The sequence below is a fragment of the Pseudopodoces humilis genome, chromosome 10 (assembly GCF_049639895.1).
Source record: "Pseudopodoces humilis isolate 2021_Gansu_Grassland_sample_001 chromosome 10, ASM4963989v1, whole genome shotgun sequence".
In the NCBI taxonomy this organism is placed as follows: Eukaryota; Metazoa; Chordata; class Aves; order Passeriformes; family Paridae; genus Pseudopodoces; species Pseudopodoces humilis.
The window spans coordinates 2,720,664-2,733,786 of NC_142209.1; positions in this window are offsets into that span (position 1 = coordinate 2,720,664).

Consider the following 13,123-nt stretch of genomic DNA (forward strand, 5'->3'; position numbering starts at 1 on the left):
AAAAAAAATATCAGTAACTGAGGGGACAACTTGGAGCACAGTCTCCATCCTAGACAAAATAAACCTGACATTCCTCACGAGGGGAAGGGATGGAGGGCCCTGGGGAAAATCCCATTTCCTTCAGATCCGTGGTGCTGCCCTGAAAACAGAAGGCATCCAAAGTCACCCTCAAATTTAAACCAGTCCAGCCCAAGGGATACTCAGCCCTTGGCAAGCTCTCTGGAAAGAAAAAGGCAACTGCCAGCAAGAGCCTCAGCAAATTAATTAGCACATTGATAAGACGCGTTTGGCTGCTCCCACTGAGAGCTATAAACGGATCCTGCACTCCACTACTTTGCTTACCCATGCGACTTTTTTTAGGAGCATTAATTACTTCTTCAAGTCAGTTCTGGACACCTTCATCGTATATCTCATTTTTGCCAGCTTCTGTTTTCCCTTTTCGTATTGCTGTGCTCATTTTTAACCCTCCCCTCTTACAGGTCTTTTTGGGGTCTATTTTTTGTTTTGGTTTTTTTCTTCCTGTGTTTGGTGAGCTTTTAGTTTTGGGGTTTTTTGTTTGGTTAGGTTTTGTTTAGCTTCTGTTTGTTTTGATTTTTTATGTTTTTTTTTAAACAACCATTAGCCCTGTTCCTTTCCTAAACATTTCCTTGGCAAGGACAGGAGGATTTCATGCACACCAAGTGTGAACACTCCAGGTCTCAGCCATGCCTGAGGACAATTAGCCAAGAGCAAATGAGGATAAATCCCAAGGGCAGGTCCAGCATCCACACAGACGCTGGCTCTGCTGATGCCCCCCCAGTGCATCTCCCACTCCAGCCTTGGGGGCAAATGGAAAAGCTCAGGCAGAGCCCTCAAACAAAACACTGAGAAAGTTTGAGGAAATAAATAGAAATAATTAGCTCTGCCACCTCCCAAGCCAGCAGGGCTCATGCTGCCAGCAGAACAAGCCACGTTCCCTCTGGAGAAGTGACAAGGAGAGAAGGGAGGATGCCAGAACATATTGTTAAGGAAAGCTGACGAGGTTTCACGCTAACGAGGGTGCTCGAGGGATGCCACATGCCAGGTACAGAGCATCTGGCACCAGGGCACCTGCCCCTCTTCTGGCCTTTGGACCCCTCCTCACACTGAAAACAAACATTTCCTTTTTACCCAAAATCTGAATTAATGGGGAAAACACCACATTGGCTCTTGGCTTCTGCTGTTGGAATGCCAGCCCTGCCCCTGTTGGTGGGAAGCCACAGCTTGGGCTGTGCTGGGAAGAGGCATGGCCAGAGCCAGGACCATGGAGCCAGCCAGCAGCCCTGCCTCCAGCCTGGATCTTCTTAACAACACAGAACTTCTCTGTGTGTGGCTCACAAAATGGCCTGGGTTGGGAAAAGCCTTTAAATTCACCTCGTTTCAACTCTTCTGACAAAATCAAGGGCACCTTCCACTGTCCCAGGGTGCTCCATACCCCATCCAACCTGGCCTTGGACACTTCCAGCAGCCACAGTTTCTCTGGGCAACTGTGCCAGGGCTTCACCAGCCTCACAGGGCAGAATTTTCTCCTAATAACTAATAAACCTACTCTGTCAGTGTGAACTAATAAACCCACTCTGTCACTGCAGGCCCTCAGAAATAGCTCCTCTCCATTTTTCTTGTAGGCTCCCTCCAGGTTTCAGTGCCTCTGGGCCCTTCCAGCTGCAAATCAGCCCTTTCCTGGGAATAAACCCAGGCTGCCACACAGCTCCCTGTTAACAGCCAGGCAGAAGATGACTTCCCACCTCCACTAATGACAATTAATGGTTAAAAACAGCAAAGGAGAACAGCATATCCACCGGCATTGACTCCCCTGGGTGGTTTCCCACAGGTGATCCTGGCTGATGCTCTCTGTCCATATCTCTGGGGGTGTGACTGGGATGCAGCAGGGACATGGGACAGCCCCTGCCACAGGAACAGGGATGTCACTGCCCAGCAATGGGATGCTGGTCTGTGTTTGATACAGGAGACCCAAGGAGCTGCTGCACTGTGACACAAAGCTGGCTTTCAATACCTTAAAATGAAGCCTCCAGAACCTCTCACCTCCCAAACTTCATTCTAAAAGCAAAAAATGTGTGGATTTTCCTTCCTTCCTTCCTTCCTTTCCTTCCTTTCCTTCCTTCCTTTCCTTCCTTTCCTTCCTTCCTTCCTTTCCTTCCTTTCCTTCCTCCCTCCCTCCCAACAGGGGCAGAACAGTGAGGAGCCTTGGCCTGTACCTCAGTGTGTGCTGAAAAGGGACACAAAGTCAGCATGCCCACCCCACAAACCACTGAGAAAAGGCTTTTCAAGCACCAAAACCCAAGTGACAGAAGAGGAAACGCACGGGGATCCTCTCCACAGCATCCTCAGGAGACCCAACCCTGTTATCTCAACCCCAGCAGGCAGGAGACCCTGACATCTCACACCATGCTTCACATTTTTTATTCCCCTCCCTCTGGCAGCTGATTAACTAATAAAGAGCTGCAGGGAGGAGCAGGTTCCCAGCAGCAGCGCTGCCCTCCGAAGAGGAAATTCCTTTTAGGGTTTTTCTGCGGGTGTGTTTGTGTTACAATGGCAGCAATCAAGCCTTTAGCCAAGTGATGATTACCATAATAACCACACTCAGCACTTAAGGCGCTGGGTGAGCTCTTTGCTTCCATTAGCTGAACAAGTTTTACCAAAAACCCCCGGAGTTAAAGCAAAAGGTTTAATGCTGTGCAGGTCCACAGGGCTGATCTTCCCCTGGAGCACTGCTGAGCTCCAGCACTGCCACAAACCCTGGGAGAGCAGGGATCCCCTCCTGGAGAGGGCAGGATGGAGAAATCCTGCCTGTGGAATATTCCACAGCTGCTGGAGCCCTCCAAATGTGGGTCAGCACCCCAGCAGCCTTCCCTGGGGATTTGGAGGATGATTTTGACAGCAGCATCAGAACAAGAAGCTGTTAAATATATACATATATATATATTTAGGTGCCTCAAGAGGCTACCTGGAACAGAGGCTAGACAGAGTTAAAGGAATAAATTAGGTATTTATTAAAAAGGCCTTCAAATGATGCACCTTGGGCAGTACAAGAGCCCAGTCAAGGATACACCCACCACAGCAGGTCACGAGTTTTCACACTTTTATAAGTTTTGGGGTTAATTGTCCAATTACAGCTCCGGGTTTTGAAGTCCCATCCTCCCAGATTGCTCTCCTCAGTTCCCTCTTGTTTGTGCTTTTTGGGCCTGAAGCTGCAGTGGTGTCCTTGGTTCTGGGGCTGGAAAAGGAATGTTTTGTTTGATTGAACCGTGAAGGGAACTTGCTAACACTTTCTCTGAAGTTCAGAGTTATATACCAGAGCAGTACAGAATCTGGAAAATATGAAAGCTAAAACTTAAGGCATCGATATGAAAAATTTATATGATACTATCTATAGATACACATAATATAAATCTATATGAGAACAGCTAGGATGCTGCTGCCAAGCACCTTGGGGACACCCCAAATCAGGCAAAGATTCTCCATTTCACCAGCTCACTGGAGGTGTCTCCTCCCCAGCCTGGCTGGACCTCTCATGCTGGGATATCTTGGCCTGGTTCCACCCTTCCCAAGGCACAGGGATGCTCCAAATCTTCCCTCTGACTCGCTGACCTGCTTCTCCCCACGTCAGGGGGGAAAACCACTCGGTTTCCAGGACAATCAAGAGCCTCTCTCCACTGAGCCATGCTTGCCCTGAGCTGCCAATTACCAGCCCCTGCTCCTCCAGGGGGGAAGGGGAGCTCACGCAGCGTGGAAAAAAGCAGAGCACCGAATCTCCGAGCGCTGGGAAGAATTTCAGCGTGGGGCCCTTCCAAACAGAGACAGATGGGCTGCGAGAGAGGCTGATTCATCCTCGTGGCCTTTTCCTCTCCTGCCACGTGCACTTCCCCTCGCAGTGACATGGATGCTGGGGTGGGTAAGCCCTGCCTGGGTCCCCCCTGGGTGCTCCAGGTGAGTGGGTTATTTTTAGTCAAGTCATTTGATGCAGGGTGAAAGTTTGTGGGATTAAACCCCGCTCCCAAAGCCCCCAGCAGCAGCAGGTTTGCAGTGGCTCTGCTGGGAAGAATCCTAGCTGATGAATCCCATCATCCCTGGGAGCCAGTGGGAGCTAGGGCTGCATTCCAGGCTTGGGAGCTTTGTACACCACGGAAGGAGGGATGTTTACAGGCAAGGCTCCTTGCACAGATTTAATCCTACACACAGCAAAAGGTGTGGATGAAAGGGTCAGGTCATTTTGTTCCAAAATGGGAGAGTCAGGAAAGGCAGCATCACATGTGCCAGTGTGCTGAGGGCGGAGGGACATGGTGGAATCAAAGAAAGGCCTCTTGGCTCAAAAAACATCATTTTCTCATCACCAACTCATATATTACACACTGGTTTTTGGAGGATGGTGGTACCAAAACAACGCAACAAAGACACCTGGAACACCTGCAAAGATCAGATGGAGGAAAGAGCCAAACTCAGAACACCCAGGAGCTGCTCCAGGCTGGGAGAAGCTTCAGCAGCAGACACCAGACAACCTTTGGTCTGGGAAACAGCTTTTGTTCTGCCACACCAGCGTTGTCACTGCTGGATTGATGCTCCAGCTGCAGAGTCCACTCCTCAGGGCTCAGCACCGCTTCTGCTTCCCAGGAAAAGCTGAGCTGAGCCCAGATGGAGCCAGGCTGCTGCTCAGGCCCCATCCCAGGCAGGAGGAATCTCCAAGGGCAGCGAGTCCCCGGGGGTACGAGGGCACAGCCCCAGCACAGGAACCCTCCTGCACTGCAGCACTCCCAGGGGGATCAGCTTTAGGAACAGCAAAACATGAAATTGTCTCATCTCTCCTTTAAGAGCAACTGCTAAACAACACCACTGACTATTTATATAAATGCACATCAAAGAACTCAGCACTTCTCCAGCACAGAGAGCACAGGAGAGATGGAGACTGTTGAGGAGCAGGACCCCAGGACCTCTGCAGGCAGCAAACCCCAGCCCCAGAGCTTTCAGAGCATGGGCAGGCACATCCCTGCTGGGGTGGCAGTGAGACACCGGGTTCTCTGGCCTGGCACAGGGGCAGAACCAGGCACAGTGATGGGCAACACCCATCCTAACAACCCAAACTTCTCCCAGCACCGCCTTTGAGACGTCTCAACCCCTCTCCCTGCTGGGCAGGCAGGTCTCTGCAGCTCAAGGCATCACACATCCACCACACCTACAACCTGCCACCCCCAATTGCAGCTCCATGCCAGCATCCCAAATCCCCAGGAGAGCAGAGCAAAGGTGGACAGACAGACAGACCTGAGGGGGTGTGTGCCATCCGCCGTGGGAAGGAACGGGGAAAAAGAGACGATGCCTGGCACAGCTCAGCGCTCCCCTTCCACACAGGAGCTCTTCCACCCAGCAGGGGACAGGGATTGCTCCAGTGGGAGCGGCTCTGCAAGCAGCAGAGACCAAGATTGGCAGTAGGAATGATCCAGGATGGGAAAGGCAGAGGGATCCGTGCGCCGGCGACGTCCAGAGCCCAGCAGAGCTGAGCACAGCCAGAGAGCGCCCTGAGGAGTTTGCTTTCCAAAGAAGGGCACAGCCAGGACTCCTTAAGATAATTTCCAGGCCACCCTCCAGGAATTAGCTCTGCTCCTGCAGAAGAGTACAGGCTGTCACCCCTATGGAACTACGCTGCCCTTCTCCCTCTACCCCCAGCATGAGGAGATGCTCTGAGGAAAGGCAGAGCCCTCCTGGGCTCCCTGCCGTGGTAAAGCACAGGTATGGAAACAGCTCATGGGCCCCAAACTGTCCCCTTGCCCAGCCACAGGCACAGGGAGAGCGGCATCTGGATATTTGGTGATCCAAGAGCCATGAAGGTGGCCATGGACAGAGCCCCCATCACCCCAAGGACAGCACAAATCTACATTTTTATTTTAGTTTTTTTTTTTCAAGTGCACAGCAGCAGCGCTGGCTCTGCACAGCACACCTCGGCTGCTCCCACACCCAAGGAATGGGAATATGGGAAGCAGTGCTGCCAAGCCTGGTAACTCAGCCTGAGCTGGCACATCTCAAAGGGGACAAGAGAACCCACACGACATCAAAGTTCAGCATCAATCCCCATCTCCCTGAGCCCTGAAGAATTGCCAGGGTATGGAGAGGAGCAGGAGCTCGTGAGCCAGGGTGTGTTAGAAGTTGCTGTGCAACAGAGAAGTGAAAATGCTTTTAAAAATAAATAGAGCAGCCTCTGGGAAGCACTGCTGGCAGAAGGCAGCCAGCCTTGGCTCCTCGCTGCAGAGCACCTGGGAGGAGGCAGCCTGCAGGAAGGAGCTGAGAGCATTGCTGCTGCTGCTGCTGCTGCTGCTGCTGCTGCTGCTGAGGGACATCAGGTCAGCTCGAAACCACAGATGTAAAGAAGATTTGATGTGGACAGAGAAGGAAAAATAGGGAGCCATGCATGAAGCATTCAGTTCTCCTGTGCACTGCCCTGGGAAAAGTTTGTTTGTTTGATTTGGTCCTGGGACACGTGTGGTCCCAGGATCTCAGAATAATTTGGCTTGGAAGGGACCCTAAAGCCCATCTAGTTCAAACTACCCTGCCATGGGAAGAAGAATTTTTTTCCAAGTATCGCGTCTAACCCCGCCCTCTGCCAATGTGAAGCCATTCCCACTTCTCCTGTCACTCTGTGCTCTTAAAAATCCCTCTCCAGATCTCTTGTAGCCTCTTTCAGCACTGGAAAGGACTCTAAGGTCTCCCCAGAGCCTTCCCTTCTCCAGGCTGAGCAAGCCTAGTGCTCTCAGGCACTTCTCACAGGAGAGGTGTCTGTAACACCCTGGGCTCCCCAGAGGGCTGTCCCCAGCCTGAGTGGCACCCATGCCAGTCCTGGCTTCATGTTCCAACTTTGGCTTCTCCAAAAACACCTGCCTTAGCCAGGAGCTGGGATGGAGGGGCAGGAAGGACACCCAGCTTGGCTTGCAGCATCCCGTGGCCAGAAATCAATGTTTAACCTGGCAAAGGCAGGGAAAAACCAGCTCTCGTTTCCAACCGTGCCTTGGCTGAGCTGAATCACAAACCACAATGTGTGTCAGGGCTTAATAGACCTGCACAGGTGTAATTATTCCATCCTGGAAACGGCAGATTCCTGGCAAAAGGAGTCACAGCACCCCTGAGAGGGGAAAACAAAGGGATGCTACAAAAGTGAGCGACAGCAGGCTTTATTCCTCTTTGACTTCTGCTCCCATTATGCACAAAGACTTGCTGAAAAGGTCTCATTGTTTGTGCAAAAATGAAGGCAACCTCTTGCACAAATTGCACAGTGAAGAAGGGAAGGGGATAAAGGATAAGTCTGGCCTGCCATGCTGGGAGGGGGGAAGAAATTCCTCCAGGTAAGGGTGGTGAGGGTTGCCCAGGGAAGTTGTGAATGTCCCATCCCTGGAAGTGTCCAAAGCCACTCTGAGCAACCTGGTCTCATGGAAGGTGTCCCCCCCATGGCAGGGGGTGGGGCTGGACTGAGACAGTCTTTAAGGTCCTTTCCAACCCAAACCATTCCAGAATTCCATGGAGAGCACGTACTATCCATCCTCCACTGCAGGGTCCTCACCAGCAGCTGCAGCCACAACCATCAGGACAGAGCTGAGCCCTAAATCCCTGGTAAACAGAGCAAAACCTTCCTGATTCCACCTTAGAGGGGGAAAAAGCAGGTTTTCCTTTTGCTGCTTCACCCAGTCCCTGTTCACATCACACACCACAGAGAACCGAGTGGATTTGCCTTATCCTGGTTTGAGCAGGGTTTGGGACAAAATAAAGGCAATTTCTTGCCCTGGCAGCATCACACATGCACAAATCAGACCCTGAGGACCCTTCAGCCAGCAACCAGCTTCCCTGATGGCTAGGAAAGCATGTCCCAGGACACTCTGCTGCTCAGGGCCAATACCCTGCACCAGCCCCTCCCCTTCCATTCCACATCCTTCCCTGTTTTTGCCATCCTCATCCACTCCAAGCTGCTGCACACCCCCAGAGCTCATCCTCTGAGCCCAGTTTCTCCCACACTTTGCGAGATGGGAAGAAACCAAATAAATGTTATTGTGGAGCTAAAAAGAACATTTCAGCAGTCCTGCTTCTTCCACCAGGACTAATAACCTGGCTCAGCAAGCACCCAGTTCTCACCTCCTACTCAATGCACACACTCCCAGGAAGTCCCAGGGGCCCCTCTCCTGATCAGGGGACGCCACCAAATCCCTCAGGAGAGCCTGGCTGCTTCCCCTTGGCTGCCAAAGGCTGGACCCTGCAGAGGGCCGTGGTCTAAGCCAGCCTGGCCATGAGCCCTGATGCTTTGCTGAGGTGCCAAGAGAAGGGTCTGTGCTTCTTGGAACCCATCTGGGTGAGGAGACAGGCATGGAGCATGGCATTTGGAGGCACTTCTCTTTCAGATACACCCAGCTAGACCCCAGCCACCCTCAGTGGCCTCTTCTCCCTCCAGCAACACGGCTTTGCCCCCAGCTCCGGCGTCAATCCCTGCTCCAAACCGCAGCCACAGCGGTGCTGATCGCCCACCATCTGCCTTCCTTCCTCACAGCCAGCAATCCCAGCACCTCCCTTTGGACCAAAGCCACTGCCTTATCCTCGGGCTCCCTCTCCCCTCCTCTAAATGTTTCTCCTTTCAACAAGAGCTCATCCAGCGCTGCTCTCCCTTCTTTTATCCGCTCGCTACAATCGCTGGCGCCGAGCCGCGAGTGCCTTCCCTCCTTCTCCTCTTTGTGGCATTATTTCATCTCTGCTGTTCCATCCCTCTGAAGCACATTTCTCGGGATAATTTGTGCCACAGCAACCTTCCTGCCAGAGAGCCGCTTTGTGGGACACTTAAGCGCGGTGCAAATGAGCTCAAATTAAGCATGAGACTAATTCGTGGAGCAGAGGAGGGCAGGCACAGCCAGGAATAACAGCCTAAGCCCCAACCTCTGAGCTCTGTGCTGCTGACAGCTGCAGCCTGGGAAGATCCAGCAGGAAAAGAGCCACTTCTTACACCAGTCTTTATATAAGATGTGCATCGGTCCAGCCCAGTGTTCTCCACAGCCCTGGCTGAGCAGGCACAGAGCTAGAGAGAGCTTTGCACCCACCCAAGCTGACTGCTCCGCTCATCAGCTCCATCTCCCTGCTGAAATGACGCCCCACAGCTCAGCCTGCTCCTAAATCCATCATGGAACCCTTTTGAAGCAGCTTGGAGGACCACCGAGCACCTTGACTTCAGCTTATTTACAAACACCAGCCCTCGCACTGCAGCGGCCGCTCGCTGCTGGCTCCCCATCCATCCCTCTCCAACTCTGGGAAGGAGAGGCTCCTCCAGACGAGGCTCCTCCACAGGCCCCACACACACACACACACACAAAAAGCTCTTTTTACACCAGGGAGCTGCCATCTGGAATTTTTCGACATCTCCAGGATGGCTGAGGCCCGGTGGCGCGAGACCGAGGGCGTTTGTCACCCGGCCTGCACGCACCAGGGGGGATCCTCACGGCCAGCTGGCCCTGTCCAGTTGTCCACAGTGGGGCTGGAAGCCAATGGGCTCTGCTGGTGTCCAGTGTGGGGGTGGTGGTGAGCACTGCCAGCCCCTCGGCAGCTCGGGAGCGGGCAGGGCTATTTCTGGCAGCGTCACTCCCCCTCTCTCTCTCTCCTCCTGCTCACTCACTCCTTCCTAAATAGCTTCACACCACTGCTTTTCCCCATGCCAGCCATCCTGGCTGCCGGCAGGAGCACCAGCAGCATGTTTGAGCTGGGGAGAACCAAGCAATCATCCTTCACAGCCCCCACCAGCACAGCTCAAAGCGGCAGCAACCAAAACCCATCCCTCCCAGAAGGGACCGTGCTGACACACCCACCCTCCCCAGACTGATACATGACTGCCATCCAACATTCCAGGTTTAAACCAGGTCATTTTCTTGCTTTGAAACTTGTTTGTGTTGTTTGTGTGCCAGCTGCCAACTGAGCCACTTGTGAGGGCTCCAGCCTTCCTCCAGGGCCTGTGGATCTGCCTGGGGCGCGTTAAAACTCCGTCACGTTCCAGCACAAAACCACCCTTTGGGAATACTACACTCGTGTGTTCCTGGGTTTTACACCCTTCCCTCTGCCTGAAATGGGCTGGACAGTCCCTAAAAACAGGGCCAGCAATTTGTCACAGTCCCAAGCTAAAAACAGGGGGTGCTGAAGGCCTGTGAGCACCCAGATGGGATCCCCCATCTCTCAGGGTACCTGGCACAGGGTCAGCACTGCAGCCAGGACCAGGAACCGCCAGAAAAAACAAGGCTTCCCCTAAATCAGCGGCTTCCAGGACTGAGTTTATGGCCTCCCCAGCTCCAGGAGCTGCTCACAGGCTCTGCCCCACAGCCACACGCTCAGGTTGTCACCCCCACTGCAAGTGACACTGGGGCCCGCTGAATCCATGCCTCAGTGAATGGTTTGGGCTGGGAAGAACCTTAAATGTGATCTTGTTCCAGCCCCTGTGCCATGGGCAGAGACACCAGATTGCTCCAAGCCCCATCCAGCCTGGCCTTGAGTGCTTCCAGGGATGCCATGGGTTCAGGTGAAGGCAAATGGTCTGTCCTGATCCTTTTTCCTGTGAGTGAACAGCTCCAAGATGCCAAGAGGGAGGAAGCAGGCCTTGTGTCAGAATTTTGCTCTTCCCCTCTCTCTCCTGCTTGTGAATGTTCCATCCCTGGGAGTGTTCAAGGCCCCTGGTCTCGTGGAAGGTGTCCCCCCATGGCAGGGGGTGCTAGACCAAGATGATCTTTCAGGTCCCTTCCAACCCAAACCATTCCAAAATTTATTGAGCAAGCACCAGTTGGACACGAAGGCATAAATCTGCCACATCTCCTCCAAAACCACCCTTGAGCCAAAGCACTGACACCTTCAAGCCAAAACTACTCCTACACCTGAGCCAGCCCAATACAGACCACAGCAGATCCCTCACATTTTTCCCCAGGCACATCCCACAGCCCCTTGGGATGGATCCCCAGCCTTGCCCACACAGGCTGCACCTTGGTTTGTTTCTACCATGCTCAGGTTTATTTTTGCAGAGAAAACCTGGCCCCAGAAGCTCAGCAAGGAAGATTTTTAGCTCCAGTGAGTGCCCAAGGAAGGTGTTGAGCCACCTGCAAAGAGCTTTCCCGAGCTGTCAGCATCCCTGCAGTGCCAAAGACACCCAACAAAGCCTTGGCACCCAAGGTACCCTTCTGGAGAAGCTTTTTGGAAGCCAGAATAATCCCCAGTGGTTTCAGGCTCTTTCCAGCCACCTTGGATCTCCAGCCAACCACCCATAGCCTGGTGGGGATCCAAAAGCAGGTACTCACCTCACTTCCAAGGGTGTCCCACACTGCCCCAGCAAACTGCCAGGAGCTGAGCCAACACCTCTGGGTCAAGATCCCTTCGCCTCCAGGCTTTCCCACCCCACTTGGAAACCAAAACCCCACAGCACAGACCCCACCACACAGCCTAACCCCCCCCCCCAAATAAACCTTGGCTGAGGACTCTACACACCAAGCAATGCATTTCTAAAAGAGGTTTGGGTGCTTTCCACATCCCACAGGAGCTGTAACACAAGGCCAGTACTGAGTGTTTCTAAAAAATCTCAGCCTGCTGCGAGACGTGGAGCCCCGTGTACACAGAGCCTGCTTGAAACGGCTAACGGGTTGCAATTTTTCCAAGCTTTGCTGCTTCCATATGCCAGGAGGTGGGGGAAAAAAATAATAATAGAAAAAAAAAAAATCAGAGCAGTGATAAATTTCTAAATCTACTGTAGCAAAGGGAAAATAAAATTTAAAAAAAAATAAAGAAATGAACCTGTAGTAGAAGCAGCCTCCCAGAAATTCCCCTGTGCTGCAAATGCCAAATTAAGTCAAAAGGAAGAGGAGGGGGAAAACCCAATTCCATAACAACATATTGTGGACAAAAGGACAGCAGCTACCACAGTCTGTCAGCGCTGCCATCGAGTTCAGCATCCACTGCAGCAGCTCATTATTTAAGAAGTAAAACCTGCACTTTCACCCCCAGGTCTGAAGCAGGGCATGGAAACACAGGCTGGCCCCACGCTGCCTTGGGAGAGTAAGAAGCTTGCAGCCACCAGGCTTTCACCTAATGGGACTTAACGAGGAGTGGCAGGGGTGAGAGCTCACCCCAAACCCAGGAGAGCTGGTCTGATTCCACTTTTGTTTCTGGGCTTCCCACAGGGACCACTGAATCCCACCAGGCTGATGCAGAGAGCTCGGACATCTCCTGTGCCAAGTGCCTGCCCTCACGGTGCATAGCAGGGAACAAGAGGCTCAAACCCCACCAGCCAGACCTGCAGAGAGCTCCTCAGCATCCCCAGGGTCAGCTCTGACCCAGCCAGAGGTTTTCCATCCAGGAAAAGTCACGGGCAGTGAGCCCTTCAATCCCAAGCTCAGCTCCAGGTCCCGCTGTGGAACAAAAACCAACGTGCCATCCCAACCCATCAGCGTGCCCCAGGGACCCTGCAAACTAAAGATGCTTTGGTTATTTATGAAAACCCTGGGGTCTGCAGGCAGGAAATCAGGGAAAAGCCAGCTCACTCCGGGGGAAAGGCTGGCCCAGCCCAAGGCACCGTGCCATGGAGATGCAATCCTGGCTCAGAACTAGAGGAGCAGCAGTGCCTGACAATTCCCAAAGCAGCTCCAGCCACTGAGGCTTCAGGAAGTCACACACCATGCTTGATTTACTGAAGAGTCCAGAAAAGAAGCATGATGGGGAAAACCATGAGTTTGGAGAAGAGATGTGAAATTGTGTTGTTTGGTGATCAGAAGATGAAATAGAGGCAACAGCATCCTCAACTCCACCAAGCACCACCAGAGTAAAATGTTCCACAACCAAAATAGGGCTGGGCCAGAAGTCCCTCCCAGCCCTCCCTCCTTGTCCCCAGTTTCAGAAAGACCTAAAAAAGTAAATACAAGAAGTTAAGAGTTAACACAAGAGCTAGTGTTTTTCAGCTAATTTTTCTTTAGATGACAAACTAAAAACCTCACACATTTCTACATCCCAGTGCAATGTTTACATTCCTTGACTGAAGGAAACAGCAGGAGCAGCCCAGAGCCTGCAGCGTTCAACCTCCGAATCCAAAAAACGACAGATCTGCCCCAAAACA